Consider the following 26,745-nt stretch of genomic DNA (forward strand, 5'->3'; position numbering starts at 1 on the left):
TGCTGGGTCCTCACATGGTGTAAGGGGAAAGGGACCTCTCTGAGGTCTCTTTTATAAGAGCACTAATCTAATTCAGGAAGGGTCCACCCTTGTGACCTCATCACCTCCCCAAGGCTCCACCTCCCAACACCATCACACTGGGGAGGTTTCCACATGTGAATTTGGGAGGGGAGATGGGGGACACAATCATTCAGTCCCTGGCAAAACCATAACCATTCATTCCTTTGGTGTTTAAAGCCAGTCCCAAAGCTAGCTCACTTGTCTCCCTGGAGTAGCACTGCCCAAAGTGTTTGTATGTTGATAGGTGTCAGTGAATAAAAGGGGGCGATCAACAGCTAAGTTTGAGAAACCCAGCCAAACTGAAACTGAACGAAGCATCAGTTTCATTACTGTGACTTATCAGAGAAGAAATATGCTGGTGCTCATTGTCTAGCCCCACAAGGATATGGCAGCAGGGAGTGTTAACCAACCATAAGAAGTTTTTCAGGCAGGGGTGCCTGGGTGGCTCAGTCAGTTAAGCGGCTGACTCTTGGTTTTGGCTCAGGTCATGATCTCAGAGTTGTGAGATCGAGCCCTGGGTCAGGCCGTGCTCAGTGGAGAGTCTGCTTGCGATTCTCTCCCTCTCCCTGTGCCCCTCCCCCTGCTTGCTTTCTCTCTCTCTAAAAGAAACGAATAAATAAAAAATCTTTTTTAAAAAATAGTAAAGGGGCACCTGGGTGGCTCAGTTGGTTAAGTGACTGCCTTCGGCTCAGGTCATGATCCTGGGGTCCTGGGATCGAGCCCCGCATCGGGCTCCCTGCTCAGCGGGAAGCCTGCTTCTCCCTCTCCCACTCCCCGTGCTTGTGTTCCCTCTTTCACTGTCTCTCTCTCTCTCTGTGTCAATTAAATAAATAAATAAAATCTTTAAAAAAAATAGTAAAAAAAAAAAGTTTTTTGGGGCAGTGCATCTCATGGAACCAGTGTTCCATGGAACTCACTTTGGGAAATGTCATAGGAAAAATATATCCAAGATAGGACTCTCATTTCCCAATATGTGGAATTATTTGAGCCCGGCACTCTAGCCTTCAGTATCAAATTTTTCCAGTTTCCTGGAGTCTAAATAGGAAGACTATTAGGATCCATGTGAACCACTACAACTATGCTATGTAATGAGGCACTAGCCACATGCAGCTACTTAACTCACATTGATTAAAATTAAATAAAATTTAAAATCAGTTCTCCAGTCATACCAACCACATTTCAAGTGCTCAATAGTGACATATGGCTACTGGCTACTGTATTGGGCAGCATGCCTATGGATCATTTCCATCACTGCAGAATGTTCTAAGAGACAGAACTACACTAGAATATAAGCTCCTGTGTTCAGGGAGGTGTCTGTTGTGTTTTCTTCCGTATCCGCAGCTGCATCCAGCCCAGTGCTCTGAACACAGCATTTTTGCATAAATAGTTGTTGAATAGTAACAGGAAAAAAATTGCCATGAATAAGACTTGCCCTGCTCTGCAGTTACCCTAACCACTCCCTCCCCTCCCAATTCCTGTCCTCAAATTCTCTGGTGACCAACCACGCAACATCACCTCCACATGAATGGACCTTGAGGGTATTATGCTCTATGAAATAAGTCAGAGAAAGACCAATGTTGTATGATCTCACTTATATGTGGACCCCAAAAAAACCAAACTTGGGGCACCTGAGTGGCTCAGTCAGTTAAGCGTCTGCCTTCGGCTCAGGTCATGATCCCAGGGTCCTGGGATCGAGCCCCTCATCGGGCTCCCTGCTCAGCAGGAAGCCTGCTTCTCCCTCTCCCTCTGCCCCTCCCCTTGCTTGTGCTCTCTCTCTCTCTCTCTCTCCATCAAATAAATTTTAAAAATTTTTTTAAAAAGTTATTAAACAAACCAAACTCACAGAAAGAGTAGACTGGTGGTTACCAGGGCTAGGGGGTAGGAGAAATGCAGGGATACTGGTCAAAGAGTACAAACTTTGAGATATAAGATGAGTAAGTTCTGGAGATCTAATATACAGCATGGTGCCTATAGTTAACAGTACAGCATTACATACTTGAAAGTTTCTAAGTGAGTAGATCTTAACTGTTCTCACCACAAAACAAATAAAAACCAATTACATGAGTGATAGACGCATTAGGTAACCTTAGTATAGTAACCATTTTGCAATATATACAAACTGTCACATAGTACAAATCATCACACAGTACATTTTAAATCTACACAATGTTATATGTCAATTATATCTCAATAAAGCTGGAAAAAAGTATCTCCTCGGCATGAATCCAGCAATGTCTCCAGTAAGCCGGTAACTAATGCAGAGTAAGTTTTTATTTCCTGTCATCGACATTGTTCAAAGTCTATCAAAAAGGCTAAAACACACAGTTCAACTCAGAGGGCCTACAATTCTAGAACATTTTAAAATTATTCAACACACAAAAGCCAAGGTGCATATGTTACACATCTTCCTGCTCATACATTTCCTCAATTCTAAAGTAAGAATAAAATGTTCCTTAACACTTTGTCTTCCTGGGTGGGTAGATTTGGCTGGTGTAGGGAGGGTGTCACCCCCTGCCTCTAAATACAGGGGGATCCAGTTTAACAAGAGACCTGTTCGAAGCATTAGGATGCCTTTGTTCTCATGAGCAGAGCACACGCCAGATACCTTACACCTTCTTTGTGCACCAAACCTCCCCGTAAATTGACTCAGCCTTTTACCACCACCCCAAAAAATGAACATTTTCCACAGTGCACAGCGCTGCAGTATGCTAATCAGTGCAATAAAGATGTAAATGTTTGCTCCACTCAATACTCTTACAGATTGAAGTGGACATTTTCACAATCACCTTTCTCCCCTAACATAAAAGCTCTATAAATCCGTGATTAATTACTTCTCAGGCACCTGTTAATCTCCCTCTTTCCAAAGAACAAAACCAAAATCAGTGGGTTTTTGTCTTCTTGCCAAAGAACTCAATAGTGTTGATTCGTCTACCTTGCCCTTTCCTGAAAATGGTGGCTTATCTCTCCTTTTGCATTTTATTTTCACTCTTCTGTTTAACAAATGTTTTTATTGTAAGCCTCAACTCCACGGTTTTTCAGTGGAGACTAAATATACGTGATTACATACATCTCTTTTGCTCTAGTATTTAGATTTTGGGAAATCTATTTCAAGCCTCTCCAAAAGCATTAATTCTAAATAATGTGAGGCTCTGTCTCCTTGCATCACGTTACTTCGCTTGTGCACATCGATAATGTGACTCCGGGAAGGAGGGCAACAGGACACTGGAGAGTAAGAGAAGACAAAGCTGGAGTCACTGCAGCTGGGGCTCAGTATCCCCCAGGGTCATGAAGTCACAGGAGAGGTCTTCGGCAGCCATGTCAGGTGGGAGGGGGCAAGGGCCCGGGAAAGGAATGACAACCCAGAGCCTCTCCTAACCTGCTGTAACTGGTTAACTACCAGCCAAAGGATAAAAACCTAAACCTCCCACCCATTAGGAAGCCTTGTAAACCAGCCAGCCAGCTCCGCAGATTTGAAGCACCTTCACAGGACAAACAGACCTAGTATGCTGACAGCAATCAATCCGTACGTCAAAGCACATAACCTTGACTGAGCTAAGGCAGGCTCTCTTCTTCTTGGTATTGAGTAGGATTGTGGCGTTCTGTAGAAGATATAAAAATAAGCCTAAAGATCATAAGGAAATAAATTTAAAGCCCATATCCTCAATGTTTGCACCAGTTTTGGGAAGAGGTTAAGTTCTGAGTTAGTTCATGAACACTTTTCAGGTGTTTGAAACATTTAAGAAAATCTGTTCTGCTAAATGGATATATGTGATTTATTAATTCTCAAGAGTTACTGAAACACTGCGGATGACTTTGCTCCTTGGTTTTCTTATCAGCCTTAGTGAAGGTATTTGAAAGAAACAGATTCTTTAAATTTGTGATTATAGTTTCAAATGTAAAAGGAGTCTGATTAAATTTGTAAGATGCTAATAAAAGCCTTAAGAACGTTAATTTGTTAAATTTAGAAGTTAAGTGTTAGTTGATAAATAAGTAAAACCACTTCTACCATAAAAATTGACAGTTTATGAATAATATCCACAAGTTGAGATTAAGGTTTAAGAAATACTACGTGTTAAAATTTACAATTTTAATAAACTGAGTAATAACTGAACAAGAACAACTAACCATAAATATTCCCTTCCAAGCATAAAAGTCGTCCTTGGAGGGGCGCCTGAGTGGCTCAGTCGTTAAGCGTCTGCCTTCGGCTCAGGTCATGATCCCAGGGTCCTGGGATCGAGCCCCGCATCGGGCTCCCTGCTCGGTGGGAAGCCTGCTTCTCCCTCTCCCACTCCCCCTGCTTGTGTTCCTGCTCTCGCTGTGTCTCTCTCTGTCAAATAAATAAATAAAATTAAAAAAAAAAAAAAAAAAAGTCGTCCTTGGTGAGTAAAAACACACTGACAATTCACTTAGCTGTCATGTTATTATTTTAAACCTTCTTTTGGGGTTTTTTGAAAATACTAATAATAAACTAACTGCTGGTTGCCAGCGGAGAGGCGGGTGGGAGGATGGGTGAAACAGGTGAAGGGGAGTAAGAATACACTTATCATGATGAGCACTGAGTAATGTATAAAATTGCTGAATCACTCTATTGTACACCTGAAACTAATATAACACCATGTGTTAATTACACTTGAATTTAAAATAAATAAATAAATAAAAATAAATAAAAAGCCAGTGTCAAAAACATAGTCATAATAACAAAGTATAAGACAGCAATACAAGTCCCCTGAAAAATTAAATAAGCCCTCCTAGAAGACAGAGGCTAGAGCTGTTTTTTATCTAAGCATTTGGAATGGAAAATCCTCTCAGAAACGAAAAGCATTAACAAGATGGTCAGGTGGTATCACCGTTGGAGCCCTGCCCAACGGGAAGGAACCGGAAGTAAGCAAGTCCCTGTCCCACTGCCTCCTACTAGGTGGCCAAACCTGTATGGATGAGGGTTGGCAAAGTCAGTGGGTACAGCAGACCAGGCAAAACCAGGGTCACAGGGGCACTCCCAACCTCGTTCATAATGCCATGTGGAAGACAGACCCACGAATGCTAGATGATCTAATTCTTCCAGAAAATTCTGAACCGTGATGTTTACATATATACAACCAGATTTTTAAGTGAAAGCATTTGATTTTTAAATCATGACAACTAATGACTGAAAACATTTACACAAGCAAAACAAAACACATAGGTGGGCCACAAATGGCCTATCCAAGGCCTATCTGTGGCTTCTGATCTATGGAATGAAGTTAAACTCCACAGGGAGCCTCTTATAACCTGATCCTGCCCGCCTACCAACCCCAGCCCGATCCCTCCCTAGGTCAAACGTCCTGCAACTCCTAAAGATGATTCCATGCCCTAACTCTGGGCCTTTGCTCATCCTACACCTTCTATGCAGAATGTCCTGACCTGCCCACCTGACAAGATAACCTCTTTCATGGACTCTGTTCTACCCCCAGGTAGGTTCAAGGGAGAACATATTCCCTTCTCTTGGAAATTTTGAATTGGAGACACAGATAATCAAGGTAGGCATCTGACTAGAAGGGAATATCATTATCAAAGGCCCATGGGAGGCAGTTCACAAATAAGAATGGCTTCCAGACTGTGTCTCCAAAAGTGCTTGCTGAGTAAATGGGGATCACTATCCTGGGCTTAGGAAAACAAGGTTGTACAACACACACAAGGCAGGTCTAGCCACCACATGACCAGGCAGTGCAGGAAGCCTGAGCAAATGCACTTTTTATTGGAGGATAATGGCATCAAGAGCACAGATTGCAACATATGGAGGGCCCATCAAGGTAATACATCTCAGCTATCATAATTATCCTCTACTTGATTCCAAAGGGAAATCCAACTTCCTATACCTCCCAGAGCGGAAGCATAATCACCATATGCTCTGAATAGCTGGTCATCCTTAGTAGGTACTCACCTAAGAGATTCAAATATAAAGAATTTAAAAAATGAGAAGTGGAAAACATAAAACTAGAGAGAAGGTACACAGAGTAGTGGCTCCCAACAGTTTAGGAGGAAAAGGGGAGAGATACAGAGATGCATATGGGGCATTTTAGGGTCGTAAAACTATTTTGTGTGATACTATAATGCTGGATATTGACATGCATTTGTCAAAACCCCACACAGCTGTACCACCCAAACGGTGAACCTTGACAGTCTGCGAATTAAGAAAGGACATCATGTAGAAGGTCATGGGATCCCAGGAAAGAATCCTGCCTGGCAAGACAATTCTAACTATTACAAATGTATGAAACAACCTCGCTAAAGGGAGTGGGGGAAAGGTACTGGCCTAAGTAACTTTGGAAATGAGTGTAAGACTAAAGGCGCAAGAACTAACACCTAAGCACTGTGCTCTCGCTGACAAAGTTGTTTCCCATGGGGGTATAGGTTAACATGCTGATACTGCCATGTATATACACTGGAATTGAACAACTAAGTAAATGGACATCAGAGGATATAAACCAAGTTTCTCGCTGTTGAAGAGGGAGTTTCCAAATAAACAAGAGGAGTCTAGAATGATCCATGTGGTAATGGGGACATCAGTATGTTGGGGACATCAGTATGCTCAACATACTCATGCATAGATACAGATGGTTACACATGGAAAAATACATACATCCATATGTATATATGTAGGTTAACATACATACATTTTTTCCTTTGTCAGCTGAGAGGACACCCCTACAGGAATCAGCACACCCAGCACCCAGATCTTGGTCGATAGTACCGTTCTCCAATAAAAGGCTCCTGTGAGAAATGGGCTGATTCTAGGACTGGGGCAGGAAATACACAAGGTGAGCCTGGAGGGTCTGACAGTGCCACAAAGTAAGGAAATGCTCAAAAACAAACCAAAAAAGGCCACAATGGTGGGGGCATGTGAACGTGACACAGAAGCCCACTGAAAGAGTTTCCAATGGCCAAACCTGGCACACGTTTAGCAACAAAAGAAAGTAGTTTTGGACCATAACCCAAAGTAAAAAGCAGATACTGGTGATTCCATACTGACATGAATAAATGAATGAATGGAGGAAAAGAGACAAAGCTCCCATGCAGAAGAAATCCCAATAAATAATGTAAATACTCCTCTCTCAAGGAAGTAGAGCCACACTCCCCACTCCTTAAGTGTGAGCTGCATATAGTGACTTCCCTTCAAAGAGCACAGTATGGGAAGGGCAGGGAAAGCACAGTTTTTCAGTGGAGAAACCTGACCGACATGACTCCAGCCAGGTTGTTAGTTAAACAGCAACAGGCTTAAATCCTGTAGATAATCGTACCCCTGACATGATGGAATGAAAATGGCACTTGACCTCTGCGGTCTTCCTCTCAAACCCGGAACCCCATCTCATCATGAAAAAAACATCAAGCAAATTCCAGTAAGGGGCCTCCTACAGTATACTGCCCAGCAGTCCTCAGAAATGACCAAGTCAGCAAGGTCAAGGAAAGTCAGAGAGAGACATGGTCACAGTCAACAGGAGCCTAAGGAGGCAGGACTAACCATGAGAGACTATGGACTCTGAGAAACAAACTGAGGGTTCTAGAGGGGAGGGGGGTGGGGGATGGGTTAGCCTGGTGATGGGTATTAAAGAGGGCATGTATTGAATGGAGCACTGGGTGCTATACGCAAACAATGAATCTGCATGGAACACTACATCAAAAATAAATAAATAAATAAATAAGTAAGTAAATAGGAAAAAAATAAATAAATAGAAAAATAAATAAATAAATGTAATGTGGTACATGCAGGATGGGATTCTGGAACGGAAAAAGAACATAAGGCAAAAAAAAAAAAAAACTAAAGCAACCTGATTAAACTATATACTTTAGTTAATAATAAGGTGTCAGTATTGGTTCATTAACTGTAACAAATGTACCACATTAACATAAGATGTTAATAATAGAGAAACTCTGGGGGTGGAGGGGGGGTATGCAGGAACTGTCTGTACTATCTGCTTCATTTTCCTGTAAATCTGAAACTGTTCTAAAAATAAATAAATGAAATTGATTAGTTTTTTTAAAAAGTGGGAGGAAAGAGGAGAAAGGCACACCCAGGACTCGGGGGGTTCGTTTTCGGAGAGGGTGACGGTGATCTGGTCGCCCCGCTGGCTTCGCGTGTGGCTCTGTCCCGCTGGGGTGGAATGTTCCTCTCAGCCCTGCACACAGATCCGGACAAAACCTCATTAACTCTAAGAGGTAGCTGCTAGCAATCAGCGACAAGAAATTTCTAGAGCACAAAAGAAAAGCTATTTTAAGGGATCCCAGGGATTTCCAGACTAAAATCTCAAGCAGTTAATGTGAGGGTTTCACAGGATGTAAAAACCACTTGGGGCTTTTAAGGAGCAACTAAAAACGCAAGGAAACCCTCACACAAGCACTTCACAAAGCAAGAACAAGGGTCAAGGTCCAGGACCATAAATGACTAAACAGCATTCTTCACTTATCTGAACTGGTTTCCTAGGGTAGCCACACTCTTTTTACTGAGGAATCCCTGACAGCAAGCGGCCAAATCCCACAAAAGAGCTGTAGCTGTCCAGACTGGTGGAGGCAAGGGGGTGAGGTCACCAGTTCGGGTTCATTCATTCACACGGTCCCTGGTGAACATCTTGCTGTTGCTGGCTGATTCTCCAAAGGTCCAGTTTCCACTCAACACCAGTACACAGCCTGACACTAATCAGAGGGCAAGTGTCACTCCCAACGGCAGCAGACAAATAAACATGGCCATTAAAACAAGGACAGACCACAGAATTAGGAGGAGGAGAGGCTCTAAGGCCAACCAACCAACCACCTCTTTTTCTTCCTGTATTTTTAAGAGCTAAAAATATTCTCAAACACACACATTCATGTAAAACAACACCTTAAAAAGGAAAAACCTGGAAATTGTGAAATGTATTTGTCCTTTCTGGCTCTGACTCTGGAGTTGAGAAAGGAAAGGCGCCAGACACGCCACAGGCCCTGGGAGGGAGCGAACGCGCCATGTGGCCTTGGCAGCGTCTCTGTGGGAGTTTGGTAACACATCCAGGGAGTCGATTCTAAACTTCCTGAAAGACAGAAAATCCAAGTTCTAGAGCTTTATGCCTCTCTTAGGTAAAATCCTGAGTAAGACAATTACTCCTGTAAGACTGAAAACACGAGCCCCCTCCCTCACCCCGCCCCGGAACAAATACATGTACCGAACACAGTATAACTTAGTTCGTTCACAGAACTATCTGAACCAGAGTGAAGATGAGGAAAATATGAGAGATTCACTGATTTTATGAAAAAAGTTACCAAATTCAGCTGGATCAAACTTTGTCCCTGAAAGGCCAGATTCCATTTTAGCCTCTTGGAGGCCATGCTGCATCTGCGGCAACTACCCAACTCTGCCTTTGTAGTGTGAAAACAGCCCTCAGTGGCAGTAAACAGATGACCACAGCTGTGTTCCAATAAAACTTTATTTACAAAAACAAGCAGCAAGCTAGATTTCACCCATAGGCTGTACTTGACCGACTACCGAGTTAGATAACCCCATCCTGTCTCTATCTTCAACTAAAACAGTCACCATCCATTCAAATTTCAGGAACAGAGCTAAACTCCCTTCATTCATAAATCAAGAAGAAAATCAACACGAATCCCCTAAAAATCTCCTTTATACATTTCTTAAAGAAACTGAGTTGAAAGTCACACAGTTGGGAACAGTAACTGGATGTAATCAAACAAAACTTGGCCAAGGATAGCTTTTTCTATTTTCTCTAAGTGGAAGTGTTTGGGAGAAGCACACACCATATGGATCAAACGGAAACTTCTCAAGGATCCAGAAAGCTTATCTTCCCTGTGGCTGTCCTCTCAACACACTCCCTTACCTGGAAGCTTTGAAATGGTTCCTAGAATGTCCAGAACAAGTCCAGTCTTCATAATAGGGCACACAAGACCCTCTGAGACTTCCCACAGCCAGTTCCAACCTCATCTCTGCCACATCTCTTCCTACCCCCAAACTACACTCTGACAACTAAGAGGACTCACTATACCTCTAATACACCATTTGCCCTCATGCTTACCAGATTGACCATGTAATTTATTGTTCAAACTGGGGCATTTTTTAAAAAGATTGTATTTATTCATTTGACAGAGAGAGAGACCACAAGCAAGGGGATCAGCAGGGAGAAGCAGGCTCCCCACTGAGCAGAGAGCCCAATGTAGGGCTTGATCCTAGGACTCTGGGATCATGACTTGAGCCGAATGCAGACACTTAAGTGACTGAGCCACCCACAATAGGGCATTTTTGAGAGTAAAAACAGTGCTATTAATAACTATACTGGGACAAAAAGCATAGCCCAATGCAGACCATAACGTAGAGTCATTTAGCCTTCATTCATAATTTATTTCTCTGTTGTGAAATCCATTGCAAACTCAGTCTGGTGAACTCCTATTCATCCTTCAAGGCCCAGGTCAAATATCAGCCCTCCCTTTTTCTTGTGCCTTTCTGACCTCTTTCTGGCAGAGGTAACCACTCCCTCAGTCTCTGTATCTGTTATAGCCTGTATCACATAATGTCATATTTACTCGTTCACGTGTATGTTTTCTTTGAGAACGGGAACCCTTCCTCTAGTACAGCTGGCTTCGTGCTGGAACTGTCTCATGGTTAGTGCTCAATACACGTTTATTCATTTTCTTATAAAAACGTAAACTATGTATTTACCTTCAAAACCATTCTTTGCATAGCATAAACCACTGGTTCTCAATCAGGGATAATTTTGCCTCCCAGGGGATATTTGCAATGCCTAGGAACATTTTTTTTAAAGATTTTATTCATTTATTTGAGACAGAGAGTGAGCAAGCACAAACAGGGGGAGCGGCAGAGGGAGAAGCAGGCTTCCCACAGAGCAGGGAGCCTGATGCGGGGCTCGATCCCAGGACCCTGGGATTGTGACCCGAGCCGAAGGCAGATGCTCAGCCAACTGAGCCACCCAGGTGCCCTGCCTAGGAATATTTTTGGTTGTCACAACTAGGGGACATACAACTGGCATCTAATGAGTAGAGGTCAGGAACGTCGCTAAGCATTCTGCAACATGCAGGACAACACTCCGCAACAAAGAATTATCCAGCCTAAAACGCCAATAATGCTAAGGTTGACAAATCCTGGAATAAAACAAAACTTCAGCTCCCTTCCTCCTGAAGTTACTACACATTCTGGATTGCAGAAATAGAATGTCATGAAAATTTCCTGCACATATGCCATAGACATATTCAGAAAGCCAACACATTCGGGGATTTCGTATAATATAAGACAAGTAAAGATGGCACAGACTTACTGTAGAGATTCATGAATTGGTCTGAAAAGCAGTGTGGATACACAATGTTACACAGGGTGCTCATGCAGAGGTCAATAATCCGACGCATGGCTGATACAGAGCATATGCAGCAAGAGAGGTAGCAATGCCAGGAGAACGTCTTCAACCATACACGGAATCAAAGGTGAAATAAAGCCTACAAACTCTGGACCACGTCAAGTCACTGACATTTGCGATCTAAAGTACAAATTAAAATTGTATTTGTTACAGAAGCTGAATCTGAAACTTTTTCAACTACCACCTGAACCAAACGCCGCGATTACATGCAACAGAAACCCTAGAATACGTAGAGGATATTTTCAACCACATAATCTTATAAAATTAATTTCTAAAGAAAAACATGGCCACCAACTATTTAACTGCTTCCAATAGAACAAATTTTTTAAGCTTCCCTATTAACAGATATCGGCACTCCTCAATCTTTGCTTGGTAAATTGTCCTGAGAGCTGAGTGCAAAACATGCCACATACCTCCCTGCCTTCATAAACAGAATAAACTATATCAAATCTGCTTTTCCTGGATCCCCAGGGTATCTTAACTACTTCTAATACTGTACTCTACTAATACAACCCTCACAGCCGACTGAAAAGGGATCGAAGGCTTGCCCCTTCACTAAATGGCCATGAATGGCCTGTTTTCTTCTGTTACAATGTCTGGATCACCCACTAAGCTGCAACCATCATTCCTGTTGCAATTGGGGTGCATGCCTCTGGCCTTTATCTCCAGCCTCTTCTCATATAGCTCTTCTGGAAATCTGGTATGAAGTAAGTAATCAGAAATGCCTTGGGGGGGGCACCTGGGTGGCTCAGATGATTAAGCGTCTGCCTTCGGCTCAGGTCATGATCCCAGGGTCCTGGGATCGAGCCCCACATCTGGCTCCTGGCTCGGTGGGGAGCCTGCTTCTCCCTCTCCCTCTGCCTCTCCCCCGCTCATGCTCTCTCTCTATATCTCTCTGTCTCAAATGAATAAATAAAATCTTTAAAAAAAAAAAAAAAAAGAAATGCCTTGGGGTGCTTATGTGGCACAGTCGACTCTTGGTTTCGGCTCAGGTCATGATCTCAGCCCCACGTCGGGCTCTGTGCTCAGCAAGGAGTCTGCTTGAGATTCTCTCTCCCTCTCCCTCTGCCCCTCCTACTTGTGCTCTCTCTCTCTCAAACAAATAAATCTTTTTTTAAAAAAAAATGGTAACTTTAAAAAAAAAAAGAGAGAAGAAATCCCTTATCTAAACCCTGGGTAAAAGGGCTGAGTGAATGTACAATTAAAGAACTGTTCCGCTAATATCAGGCAAAGAGCTTTGTAGCCTGTGAATTCCCACATCTCTGTACATTCATGCCTTGGATGTCCTCTTGCCCTTAACCCTTGTAGTTAAGAACAGGAAAAAGACCACAGGGGTATGGAATAAGAAGTACCAAAAAAAAAAAAAAAAAAAAAAGGAAGGAAAAAAAGCCCCAAAATGAGAGTTTGCATGGACAAAATGAGGAACAAAAAGGGAGAAAAAATTAAACATGAGCCACAATCAGTAAAGTAAGGTCATTAAACTCCCATGGCTTGAGATGAGGTTAGTTACATTTACAACAATCACCTCCTAATCCTAAAGCACAAATACCTTTAAGAAAGTAAATGAGGGGGCACCTGAGTGGCTCAGTCGTTAAGCATCTGCCTTCAGCTCAGGTCATGATCCCAGAGTCCTGGGTTCGAGCCCCACATCGGGCTCCCCGCTCTGCGGGGAGCCTGCTTCTCCCTCTCCCATTCCCCCTGCTTATGTTCCCTCTCTCACTGTCTCTCTCTGTCAAATAAATAAATAAAATCTTTTAAAAAAAGAAAGTAAATGAGACTTGCAGATGTTATTTAAAACTCTACAGAAAATGAACACTTAGGTACTTACAAAACTTTAATTCAAAGGTATTGATTTTTTAAAACAGGCAACACATAACCAAAGCATCCTGTCCATTTGGCATCTATCTTAACCTGCCTGGAAAAAAACCCACTAATTGAGAGTTTCAGGAACGACTAATATATCAAGGTGACTTTTAAAAAGTCTGTCTGCATGCTCCCAGACAATAATTATTATTGTGTGAGCCCTCTCTCTCCACCTCCCAAACACAGAATGCCCAGAATGCACATTTACACCCATTTAACTTCCTCTGGACCAGAAGTTTAACTTGAACCTACCAAAAGGTGCTGACAGATGACAGAAATATAAAAATCACTATCTGATGTTAATCTATTACCAAGTCTGTGTTTATTAAATATTGGTAGCATTTGATAAAAGAGATGAATTTTTACAACAGCATCACAGAAACACCTAACCCTGAACTATCTCCTTTACCTGTTTACATCCAGCTAGGACTCAAAAGAAATCTTTTAGATGACAGGTCATACCTCATCGCCACAGACACTGAAAAGGCATCTAATAATCCATTCTTGGAAGGAAAAAAAAAAAGATAAAGACAGAGACAGACACTTTTCTAACATCATAAAATATTTGTCAACATAAAAGCGGGCATCACACTTAACAGAGAAATTCTAGTCAGTACAAAATAAGGATGTAATCTATCACCAATATTTTTTAACATAGATCTGGAGATTCCTGTCAATGTGATAAGATAAAGTTTACTAATACAAAGTTAACATAGAAACCAAGTAGCTTGAAACAGACAAAAATAATCAATTATAAAATATAGAGAGAAGAAAAGACTTCATGATGGCTACAAAATAAAAGTAAAAAATCCAGCAATAAACTTAACAAGAAATATGCAAGACTTATATGAAGAAAATTTTAAAACACTCGAAGGCATCACTAAAAAAGACTTCAAAAAAGCAAGATATACTATGTCTTAGGGATAAATTTCACTTTAGCAAGATGTTAATTCTCCCTACGTTAATCTATAAACCCAATAGAATTTCTATAAAAGTACTTCAAAATCTTTTGGGGGGTTTTGGCACTAAATGAGCACCTTCTAAAATTCATATGAGAAAACCAACAGAAAAGAAATAAAAATCGGAAAATAGAGGTATGAAAAGATAATAGGTCCACCAAATATTCAAACAAATATATTATAAAGTTACCACAACTGAAACAGTGTATAATTAATTGGTACATGGCCAGTGGGTCAGATCAGTGAAGAACATAAAGTCCATAAATAAATCCAAATGCATGTAAGAATTTAGGATATCATAGAAGAGGCATCTCAAATTAATGAGGAAAACATGGTTTATTCCATAAGTGATAATGATGGAGGGACAACCAGGGAACCATTTGAAAAATAAAATAAGGCTGGGGCACCTGGGTGGCTCAGTCGGTTAAGCATCTGACTCAGCTCAGATGACTTGATCTCAGGGTCCTGGGATCAAGTCCCGCATTGGGCTCCTTGCTCAGTGAGGATTCTGCTTCTCCCTCTCCCTCTGCCCCTCCCCCCGGCTCGCGCGCGCACTCTCTCTCAATTTCTCTCTCAAATAAATAAATAAAATCTTTTTTAGAAAAAAGAAAAAGAAAAGAAAGCTGGACCCCTATCTCTTACTTCATATAAATCAGGTTAGACATCAGAATAACACCAGAATAAATTCTAAGTCGATGAAAAATTTAAACATGAAAAAATAAAAGTAACAGATATCTCACAGGTCCTTCTTTTTTTTTTTTAAGATTTTATTTATTTCTTTGACAGAAAGGGACACAGCAAGACAGGGAACACAAGCAGGGGGAGTGGGAGAGGGAGAAGCAGGCTTCCCACTGAGCGGGGAACCGATGCGGGGCTCGAGCCCAGGACCCCAGGATCATGACCTGAGCCGACAGCAGATACTTAATGACTGAGCCACCCAGGCGCCCCTCTCACAGGCCCTTCTAATAAACCTGAAGTGGAGAGGGTCCTCCTAACTGTGGCATAAAGAGTCTGACAAATGCTATTATAAAAGAAATTAAAATTTCTGCATGAAAAAAAACAACACAAAACGTGAAAAATATCTGCAACTCCTATCATATACACAGAACTAATTTTCCTAATATTTAAAGCTCCAACTGAGAAAAGACCAATACTCTAACAGAAAAAGGGTCACGTAATATGAAGATAGCTCACAGGTAAAGAAATAGAAATGGTTCTTCTATATATGAAAAAAGCTTCACCTTCATTCACAATAAGATAAATGCAGATTACAACTGAACTGAGAAATAATTTCCTAATCTCAGAATGTCAAGAATCCGAGAGCTTGACAACATACCCACTGGACATACACTCTCATATTCTGCTGATGGAAGTTTGCAATCTTTATGAGGAGCAATTAGGTAATGTATATCAGAATAAAAAATGCACATAACCTCTGACTCAGTATTTCCAGTCTCAACATTTACTCTACAGAAATAGTTACACATGTGAGAAATGAAGTATGCACAGGTATTGCAGCGTATGTTCTTTGTAATACCAAAAGACTGGAACTAATCTATATAAGCATCAATAGGGAATGATGAACAAATTAGAGAATATCCATACAATGTACATAGCCACAAAAAAAGATGAGGGGGCTTTTAATCTACCACTTTGAATGATCCTAAAAAATACTGTGAAATTTAAAAAAAAAAATGCTATCGGGTAGAATAAAATATGGGACAAGAGTATCCATACTCACATATCTGCTTATCTAAGCATTAACTATCACCGGAAGCATGCACAGGAAATCGGTAACACTGGTGACAATCTTTGGGGAGTAAGACTATAGGACAGATGGAAGAGGGAAACAGTTCCATACGCTTTGGATGTGAATGTAATGACCCACGTGAATGTAATACCTGTAAAAAGCGAACTCAAATTTAAAAATTTTTAAACCTTAGTAAACACCTGAAGTACTCCCCTTCCCCAACTCTCAACTAGTTAGTAAGTTCTGACAGTCCTCTTTCCAAAACATGTCTCATTTACCATCTCCTCTCCAATCTGTGACCATAATCCAATTCAGTCCTTGGGATAATGGTCAGGAGCCTCCTAGCTGGTCTCTGCCTTTCCTCTCTCCCCATTACAGGATGCACCTGATCCCACCTGACCCCACCACCACATCCCTCTCTTTAAGGAGAACAGTGTCACCTTGATCTGATGAAATCCCTTCCCTATGAATTAATGAAGTCCCTTCTCTATTCATCAAGAGATGCTGACTGCTACAGAAACCTGCACTTCTAACTAGGCATCGAGACCCAAACTATTTTTCTAGCTCTATTTCCCAAGGGTGTTTTGCGCTCATTTTTTATCTTTCCAACTACACTAGAAGTTTCTTAAAGGTTGATTATTGTCTAACCCATCTTTTTATTTTCAAAAACTCTTAGCATGGCCTCTTGCACACAGAAGGTACTCAAGAAATGTTCTCTAAGGGGCGCCTGGGTGACTCGGCCAGTTAAGCGGCCAACTCCTGAGTTCTGCTCAGGTCGTGGTCTCAGGGTCCTGGGATAGAGTCCCGCGTCGGGCTCTCCGCTCAAAGGAGAGCCTGCTTCTCTCTCTCCCTCTGCTTGCCTGTGCTCTCTCTGTCAAATAAATAAATAAAATCTTTAAAAAGAAATCTTTTAAAGATCTCTTTAAAAGAAAATCTTTAAAAGAAAAAGAAAGAAGTGTTCTCTGAATCCATGAACACTCAACGATAAATGTTAAATTAACGGAACTTAAATATCTGATTATCTCATACAAAAAAAAGAATGAAAATGAACAGCGTGGTCTTTCATTCAAGCAGCTTGAGGAAAAAAAAGGCAGGAAAACCAAATCCTGTTACTGAGGATAAAAGTGTATTCTGAAATAGTCTGCTTCACCAGAGTTTGAGCTCCAAACATGTTCTCATTTCCACCTCCATCCTCATCTCCTAGTCTCCCCACTTAGCTGAGGTACTTTCCTTACTTACCCTCAAGATGACACTGCCTGGAATTCAATATCCCAAGTGACCTGATTTCAAATGGGATACAAATGGCCGAAGTCTCTTGATACCACTTATTCTGATAATGGCCTTAACAATAACAATTTAAGAAAAAAATAACAATGTCAAGAAGTCATACAATTTATTTCATTGATCTGGGCTGCAGCTTCCCCATGATTGAAACTTAATAAACACTTCATCTTGCAAACCCAGAGGAAAATCTGTAGTGTTTTAAATCACATATAATTAGGGGCGTCTGGGTGGCTCAGTCGTTAAGCGTCTGCCTCCGGCTCAGGTCATGGTCCCGGAGTCCTGGGATCAAGCCCCGCATCGGGCTCCCTGCTCAGCGGGGAACCTGCTTCTCCCTCTCCCTCGCTCCCCCTGCTTGTGTTCCCTCTCTTGCTATCTCTCTCTCTCTCTCTCTGTCAAATAAATAAATAAAATCTTAAAAAAACAAAAATCACATATAATCAAAATAAGTTCAGTTTTTCAAATTCTTGTTTACCACTTTTTCTTCCACCTGAATACTACTAAGGGACGTTCCATGCTCTCAGTATCGTAAAGAGGCTATTTAACATCATTTTAAAGGTGTTTAAATCTTTTTCTTTAATTTTTTTTTTTGGTGTCAGCAAAAAGTAGAGAATATGTTTCACAAGCTTTCATGAAAACCATATACGAATCTTGAAAACAGTCACAAAATATTAAGTTTTTTAAATCTGAATAAACACAAAAATATTCTTACAGGAAATGAGAGGATTCTTATTGCTTTTTCCCCCCAGATTTGTCCCAGAATTACTGCAAGAGCTACACCATAACTGACAACATCAGACCTTTGATTCCTGGATAGGACTTTTAAGGGCCATGCAGACAAATTAAAACATGATTCCTAAGGGTTTTTTTTTTTCCTTAAGTTTTTAAAAATTCTTTGTTGTAAAGTTTCATGTCATGAAATCACATTTGGTAGCAAGAAAAGAAAAGGCCCCAACTGAGCACTCTACCTCATTCCATCACCTAAGCTAATTGATTTAAGAAGTGACTGGAATGAGTTTCTTAGATGGTTAGCCTCTCTAATCATCAGTATCCTTACTTGCAATTTTGATTCTTTTTTTTTTTTTTTTTAAGTAGGCTCCACGCCCAGCTTGGAGCCCAACACAGGCTCTGAACTCAGAACCCTGAGATCAAGACCTTGATCAAGATCAAGAGTTGGACACGCAACCAACTGAGCCACCCGGGCACCCCCCTTACTTGCAATTTTGAGATCCATAACAATTAACAGGTAGCACTTAGGGGAAAACTAAATTATATATTGTATGTAAGTCACTCAGCATGTCTGGTACATAGTGAGTGCCACATAATGAATGATGATTGTTCTTATTTGTGAAGAAGTTAAACACTAGATTCAGAAAAAGCATTTGACAAAATTCAAAATCTACTTATGGTAAAAACTCTCAACAAAGTGGGTATAGAGAGAATGTACCTCAACATAACAAAGTCCATCTATGACAATCCCACAGCTAACATCACAGTCAATCACGGACAGGTAAATCTTTTTCTTTAAGATCAGGAACAAGACAAGGATGCCCGCTCTTGCCATTTTTATTCAACATAGTATTGGAAGTCCTAGTCATGGCAATTAGGCAAGGAAGAGAAATTAAAAAGCATCCAAATGTTAAAAGGAAAAAGTAAAATTGTCACTATTTGTAGATGACATGATATTATATATAGAAAATCCTTAAGACTTCACCAAACAACTGTTAGAAGTAATAAATGAATTCAGTAAAGTTGTAGGATACAGGGGCGCCTGGGTGGCTCAGATGGTTAAGCGTCTGCCTTTGGCTCAGGTCATGATCTCAGGGTCCTGGGATCGAGCCCCTCGTCGGGTTCCCTGCTCAGCGTGAAGTCTGCTTCTCCCTCTCCCACTGCCTCTCCCCCTGCTTGTGCCCTCTCTCTCTCTGTGTCAAATAAATAAATAAAACCTTAAAAAAAGAAAAACAAAGATCTGTTGCAATTCTTTTTTTTTTTTAAGATTTATTTATTTATTTATTTATTTGAGAGAGAGAGAGACAGCGAGAGAGGGACAAGCAGGGGGAATGGGAGAGGGAGAAGCAGGCTTCCCGCTGAGCAGGGAGCCCGATGTGGGGCTCGATCCCAGGACCCTGGGATCATGACCTGAGCCAAAGGCAGACGCTTAATGACTGAGCCACCCAGGCGCCCTGTTGCAATTCTATAGACTAACAATGAACTATCAGAAAGAGAAATTAAGAAAAAATCCCATTTATAATTATATCAAAAAGAATAAAATACCTAGGAATAAATTTAACCAAAGAGGTGAAAGACCTGTACACTGAAAACTGTAAGACATTGATGAAAGAATATGAAGACAACACCCAAAGCAATCTACAGATTCAATGCAATCCCTATCAAAATTCCAATGGCATTTTTCACAGAAATAGAACAAACAATTCTAAAACCTGTATGGAGCCCCGAGAGACTCTGAATTGCCAAAGCAATTCTGAGAAAGAACAAAAAACCTGGAGACAACACGCTCCCTGATTTCAAAGTATTATCACAAAGCTATAGTTATCAAAACAATGTGGTACTGGCATAAAAACAGACATACAGATCAATGGAACAGAATAGAGAGTCGAGAAATAAATCCAAGCATATAGTCAATTAATTTATGACAAAGGAGCCAAGAACATACAATAGGGAAAGTACAGTCTCTTCAATAAATGGTACTGGGAAAACTGGACAGCCACATGCAAATGAATGAAACTAGACTACTATATTACACCATACATAAAAATTAACTCAAAATGGATTAAAGACCTGAATGTGAGACCTGAAACCATAAAACCCCTAGAAGAAAACACAGGCAATAAACTCCTTGACATTGGTCTTAGTGATGAGCTTTTGGACATGACACCAAAAGCAAAAGCAACAAAAGCAAAAATAAACAACTCTCAACACTTCAACCTAAAAAGCTTCTGCACAGCAAAGGAAACCATCAACAAAACAGAAAAGGCAACCTACTGACTGGGAGAAAGTATTTGCAAATCATATATCTGTTAAGTGACTAATACCCAAAATATCTAAAGAATTCACATAACTCAAGTGCAAAAAACAATCCAATTAAAAAATGGGCAGAACATCTGAAAAGACGTTTTTCCAAAGAAGACATAGATGGCCAACAGGTACATGGAAAAATGCTCAACATCATTCATCATCAGGGAAATGCAAATAATCAAAACCACAATGAGATATCACCTCACACCTGTCAGAATGGCTATTTATCAAAATGAAAGAAGAGAGAAAAGAAAGAAGAAAGAAAGAAAGAAAAAAGAAAAAAGAAAGAAAGAAGAAAGAAAGAAAGAAAGAAAGAAAGAAAGGGAGGGAGGGAGGAAGAAGTATTGGCAAGGATGTGGAAAAAAGGGAATCCTTGTTTGTGGCAATATAAATTGGTGAAGCCATTATAGAAAACAGTTCCCAAAAAACTTAAAATGGAACTATCATATGATCCAGCAATTCCACTTCTGGGTATTTATCCACAGAAAAAGAAAACAATAAGTCAAGAAGATATATGTAACCACATGTTTATTGCAGCATTATTTACAATGCCAAGATATAGAAACATTCTAAGTGTCCATCGATAAATGAATGAATAGATAAAAAAGATGTGAGGGGCGCCTGGGTGGCTCAGTCATTAGGCTTCTGCCTTCGGCTCAGATCATGATCCCGGGGTCCTGGGATCGAGCCCCACATCGGGCTCCCTGCTCCGCGGGAAGCCTGCTTCTCCCTCTCCCACTCCCCCTGCTTGTGTTCCCTCTCTCACCGTGTCTCTCTCTGTCAAATAAATAAATAAAATCTAAAAAAAAAAAAAAAAAGAAAAAGATGTGAGATATGTACATGTACACACAAACACACACACACACACGCACACAGGAATATTACTCAGCCATAAGAAAGGATGAAATCTTGCCATTTGCAACAACATGGATTGATCTTGAGATCATTATGCTAAGTGAAATAAGTCAGACAAAGACAAATACCATATGATCTCACTTATATGTGGAATCTAAAAGCAAAAGTAACAAGCTCATAAATACAGAAAACAGATTGATGGTTGTCAGAGGTGGGGGGTGGGGGGAGTCAAAAGTCACAAACTTACAGTTATAAAATAAGTAAGTCGTGACGGTGTAATGTACGGCATGGTGATTATAGTTAATAATACTGTATTGTATATTAGAAAGTTGCTAAAAGAGCAGATCTTAAAATTCCTCATCACAAGAAAAAAAGATTTTTTGTGACTGTGTGTGGTGACAGATGTGAACTAGATTTATTGTGTTGATCATTTCTCAATATATATAAATATTGAATCATTATGTTGTTCACCTGAAACTAATGTATTATATGTTAATTATACCTCAATAAGAAAAAACAATGAATTGGCCTTCCCTAAAGAAACAGACTGGCAATGAAAGGAGGAACTAGGAAAGGAAAAACTATGTACTTAAAACTTGTACTTAAAATATACCGCTATGAGCAATCTGCATGCGAGTAACTGGAATTGTACCACATAAAGTATTATTATTTCATTTTAGTCAAAAACTATAAACTTCTCTAACTTTTTAGGATGGTGGAAATGCTCTTATTTGTGGTAGTGCTTTCATAAACCACATACATTTGTCAAAACTCAATCTAACTCTACACATGAAAAGACCGAATTCTACCTACTGCAATAAACCCGAATTTTAAAAACAAACTTTTCTGAAGCCAAATATCCTTCTTTTCCAACAAATATGGTACACGAGAAAAAGTATTCAATTCCAAGCAACTCAAAACAGTTTAAAGATTTTACTGTATATTGGGCAAACAAGAAGGTACTCCAATTTTACTAACGGAGAAACTGAGGCCAGCTCAGTGAAATGATCTGTGTAACTTCCTATGTTGTGATTGTCAGATCACCACCGTTGTGAGCTGGGTTCATGGCACAGAGCCCCATTGAACCCCACTGTGCTGTCGTTTGCTCAACACCCAGGCATTAGGCAAGTTCTCAGTCCCTTCCACTGCAGAATGAGGAAGTCAGACTCAGGTGCTGAGGTCCCCTTAAACTTTAACATGCTGATTTTATATTCTACTGGAGATCTGAAATATAATTTAAACGTCCTTTTAAAAAACCAAGATTTGAAACTTCTTTAATCAGAGAACTGAGCCTAACACTATTAAAAAAGAAAGAAAAAATACTAGGAAAATCCAATTTACAGAAGAAGAGATAGATAATCATGGGGTGTTCAAAGATTTCCAAATTTACAAAAATCATTCGCACAAAGAGCTTCCCTAGGACATTTAGGTGTTGGTTTACACAACATTAATTTTGAGAAAGGTGGTAAGTGCCACAGTCAAAAATAAAATTATTCAAAAGAAACCAAACATCTTTGATATTGTGATAGAAATAAATGTATCTCTGAGTCAACTCACCTACGAATTCTGAGAACAATTCCACTGTGTAAAGAAGGCCTGAGAATAGGCTAATAAAACCATCTAAAACCATTTAAAAATCTAACATATAAAGTGCTTTGGTAAGGGGCATAAAAATTATAAAGTTTTTTTTTAAAGAATCAAAGACTTCTCAGATGAGAGGAAAAGATAAGAATAGAAGAAAAAGACCAAAATTCAAAACTCTAATTCCACAAAGAACACCAGAAAATGTATACTTGCAGAAAAGGGGCTAAATACACATGACTATCTCTATCTTTCTAGCCATATTTTTTTACAGCATCATTTCCCAAAGGGTCTTCTACAGAGTCTCCAAAACAAAACAAGTTTCCATCGTTAAAATCAGTTCCATTACTGCTGACCGCATTCCCCCCGGATGAATCAGGATTACACTCAGCTGCATGGAACAGAAACTCAACTATAAGGGTTTCAGCAAATCGGGCTTTATGTATCTACGAGAACAAAGTCCAAAGGTGAAGAGTTCAAGGCTGGCAGAGTAGCTTCCTGAGGCCATCAAGAACTCCTTCAATCTTTCTGATCTGCAAATCCTAGTATGTGGCTTTTGTTTTCGTGGTGCAAGTTGGCTACAGCTCCTGCAGGCAGGAAAAAGGTGGGCACTCGCAAAGATGTGTGCCAACCTCCTTAGATCCTGTTTATCAAGAAACCAGTACCTTTCCCAGAAGCCCCCACTCCACAGAGACTTGGACTTCTCAACTTACTGGCCAGCACTGGGTCACGTCTAGTGGCAAAGCAGCCTGGGGAGGTGAGAACTTTCAACTAGGGACATTGCCACCTGGAGGATTATCAGAATTCCAAAAAGAAACAAGGGACCGAGTGTTTGTTTAGCAATTTAAAAGGTCCTTCCTACTTACCGTAGAAATCCAAGAATGCCTATTTGATTTTAAGGGCTCTGAGACACTGTAAAGAAACCTGTCTCCCTTTTTTAAACCACAGTACTTCTCAAACTTACTTGAACACCAAGTGCCTTATTTCCTTTGACTGGCCTGTTGAGACACCATTTGGTGCAACACATCTTGGGAAATACTGCGTTGGGAACTAAAAGAAAAGGGGGGGGGTGGAATCTACTCTTATAAAAGAGTCTGTTCTCATACTTAGATGGTAAAAGGAAGAGGTTGCCTTTAAACCAGGGGTTCTGGAAACAGAATGACTGAAGTGATAACAGAATTCTACAATCAGGATCTGATGTGTTTTCACTTTCTCTCGTAAAGTCACAATTCCAGTGAGAAAAAGTTTTTCCCCCGTTCCCCTGCCTTCAGAGGGTGGGCCACGCCTCATTTCCTCCCCTTCCATTCACCCCTTCTCAACTCCCCAAACTGTCATTTCCTTATGTAACCTCCCTGCGTTCTTACATCTCAGGCTGGCCTTTCAACGTCCGTGCCAGAGTGGCTCCAAAGAATCCCTCAGCTTTCTTCTCCCATTTTGTTGTCATACCACCAAAACACTTAGGGGTTTAGCATTTATTTGAACCAACCTTTCCTGTATATTTATTTCCTACTCCATCTTTTCCACCAGCATTCTTTGATACCTCGTGGAGGCTGGTGTTAATTAAACACTGCTATAAATGTCGGTATTACTTCCAAGGGAAAATGTCCATATTCTTAGAAATAAAGCAGAAAAAAAGACAATCAAAACATCATTTTTCATTTTGATACTAAAGCGCTTGAAAGAAAAGCCATTCATCATATCCAGTTCCATTAAAATATTCGTTTCTTTTCATTCAATTTGATAGTTTAAAAAAAAAAAAAGGAGGAGGTAGGCTACATTTTTCACATTTCCCAACACCATTCATTACCACAGTGTACATAGAGATTACTTTGCCAAAAAATCCAATGCATCTCTTTTTCTGGAAGGGAAGTGAGAAAATGTCATCTTTTATTTCCTGAAGGAAAAAAAAATTAAATAGGTCAAATATATAAAACTTTCATGAAAAAAGGCAACACTTCATTTAAGCCATTAAAGGGAAATGTGTTTAAACTCCCCAGTGGAATTCCACGCTCTCGAACAGGAAAGGATTATTCAATGCTGTCTTGAAAGAACCAGACACGGCTTATCACACCACTTCATGAAGACACTGAATGGAACTGGACCCCACAGGGTCTCTTATCCTTCTGTTTTCTAGAACCCAGGGGGGAAAAAAAAGCAATCGAGAACATTCACTCCTCCAGTAGACAGGCCTCTAGAAAGTCGAAGGACCACATAACATTCAGATGCCATAAAAAGCCTTTTCGTGCCACGGCCTGGCTAAAGGGATTGCCCATCCTCTTTAGAGGCTGTCATCACTCACGAAAGAGAAGGCACGGCCGGCTCACTCCAAGTCAGAAATCCGGACAGTATCACTTCGGGTCCAGCAGCACCCTTCCCAAATTGCTTCCAGAAAGAAGACTGGATCCTCCCAACCACCAGGGGAGCACTCCCTCCGATCATGCCTCTCAGCCTCACCCCACGCTTAGTCCCCCACGACCCCAGGCATCCTTTCCTATGATTTGACACCCACAGCCCCATCCTCCCAAGCCACCTTTTGAGCACACCCCTTAAAGCCACCTCTCACCCCAACCTCTCTTCCTCTCTTGGCTGAAGCTGGAACGTTTGGTGGAAACCCACTGCAGCCTCTTCTTATTCCCCAAAGCCAAAATAACCGTCCTCCACTCCCAGGCACAACTTCCATCTACAGCTACGCATCATTAGAGAATTCCTTGAAGACCTTATGGAATGGCTCAGTCCTCCTTGAGACACCAAGTGCAACTGTCATTCTGAATGGCCTTCGAATTCACCGAGCACACTTGCTCGGTCAGTGCCTTGTCCTCATTCTGTCACCTCCTTCTCTGCATTACTGCCTTCCTCTCAAAGATCCACCCTGAACTTTCCCATCACCGCTCAGAACTGCTGCACATCTGACAGTTCCCCCAGACATCTCACCCCACTGTCCTTTCACCCTCTATCAACTCCTTCCCCCTCAGCCCTCTCTCACAGCTTCTCGCCCTACACCCACTCTCCCAGCTCCCTTTTGGCTCCATTTTGCCAATCCTTTTATTTTCTACTTCTCTGACTGACCAGCTTCTGTCTTCACCTCCTTTCTCCTCCCTCCTACATCCGTCGCCCGCCTGGCCAATGAGCACAACTCCCCTGCACTCTCGTGTACACCCACCCGGCCAAATCCCAGCCCCAGATCCCTCTACGCATCTCCTTCCCTGTTTCTCTCTCCAGGATGCTCAGCACTACGGAGAAAAACACACATCCACCAAAGCTGTCTTAACAGATTCATGGTCTCCATCCTCAAGAGGCCCTCAGAGCCCCGCAGCAATCCCCAGAGTCTCCTCAAAGGCTATTTCAAACCTCCTCCTCCATTTTACCTGAGCTTCAGAGACCATCACTTCCATCTCTCCCCACTGCACCCCCAGAAAATGGCCTCACCTGATACTTCACAGAGAAAGAAGCAAGAATACTTTCAACTTCCTGCTCACCCCCAAACTCACCTGCATCTGTATTCTTCCTCCTATCTCCTACCTCAAACCAACACGCACCCCTGCTCAGGACTCTCCTGACTTCCCAGGCACCAGCTCCATTCATTAATTCTCTCCTACACCCTCACACTTTCCTCTCTACCAGCTCCACCCAACATCATTTTAACATGCCAATGCTCTACCACCTTGGAAAAAAAAAAAAATCCTGCTTCAAACCTCCTGCTCTGTTATTCTTTTCTTCACAGACAAGCAAGATCTCTGCCATCTTCACTCCCCACTCTACTAACTTTGGGCTCCTTCCCCCCACCCCCAGAGAAAGTCCCCTAGCCACAGGCACCACTAGCAAGGTCTTAGCTGCCAAACTCCACAAACATATTTGACCATGCTTCACTTGCTCCTCTGGAATATCATCCCTCAGCTTCCTATGACCACAGACACTCCTGGTTTTCCTTGTATCTGCCTAGCCAATCTTCCCCCCCCCCCCCCCCCCCCCCCCCCCC

General features: G+C 41.2%; 1 protein-coding gene across 2 annotated transcripts in view; it reads right to left on the reverse strand.

The window, feature by feature from the left end:
- The window catches only part of OSBPL10 (oxysterol binding protein like 10), a 307,285-nt gene that overhangs the window by 232,292 nt on the left and 48,248 nt on the right, over positions 1-26,745 (reverse strand). Inside the window, exon 1 of one of the 2 annotated variants that reach the window (XM_032408852.1) lies at positions 11,349-12,152. The exons of the other annotated variant lie outside the window; for it this stretch is intronic. The gene's annotated coding sequence lies outside the window, so the exon portion shown is untranslated. Of the gene's footprint in view, positions 1-11,348; positions 12,153-26,745 lie in introns of those variants that run through there. 2 annotated transcript variants of the gene reach the window in all.

Source organism: Phoca vitulina, unplaced genomic scaffold (assembly GCF_004348235.1).
Source record: "Phoca vitulina isolate PV1807 unplaced genomic scaffold, GSC_HSeal_1.0 scaffold10, whole genome shotgun sequence".
Taxonomy (NCBI): Eukaryota; Metazoa; Chordata; class Mammalia; order Carnivora; family Phocidae; genus Phoca; species Phoca vitulina.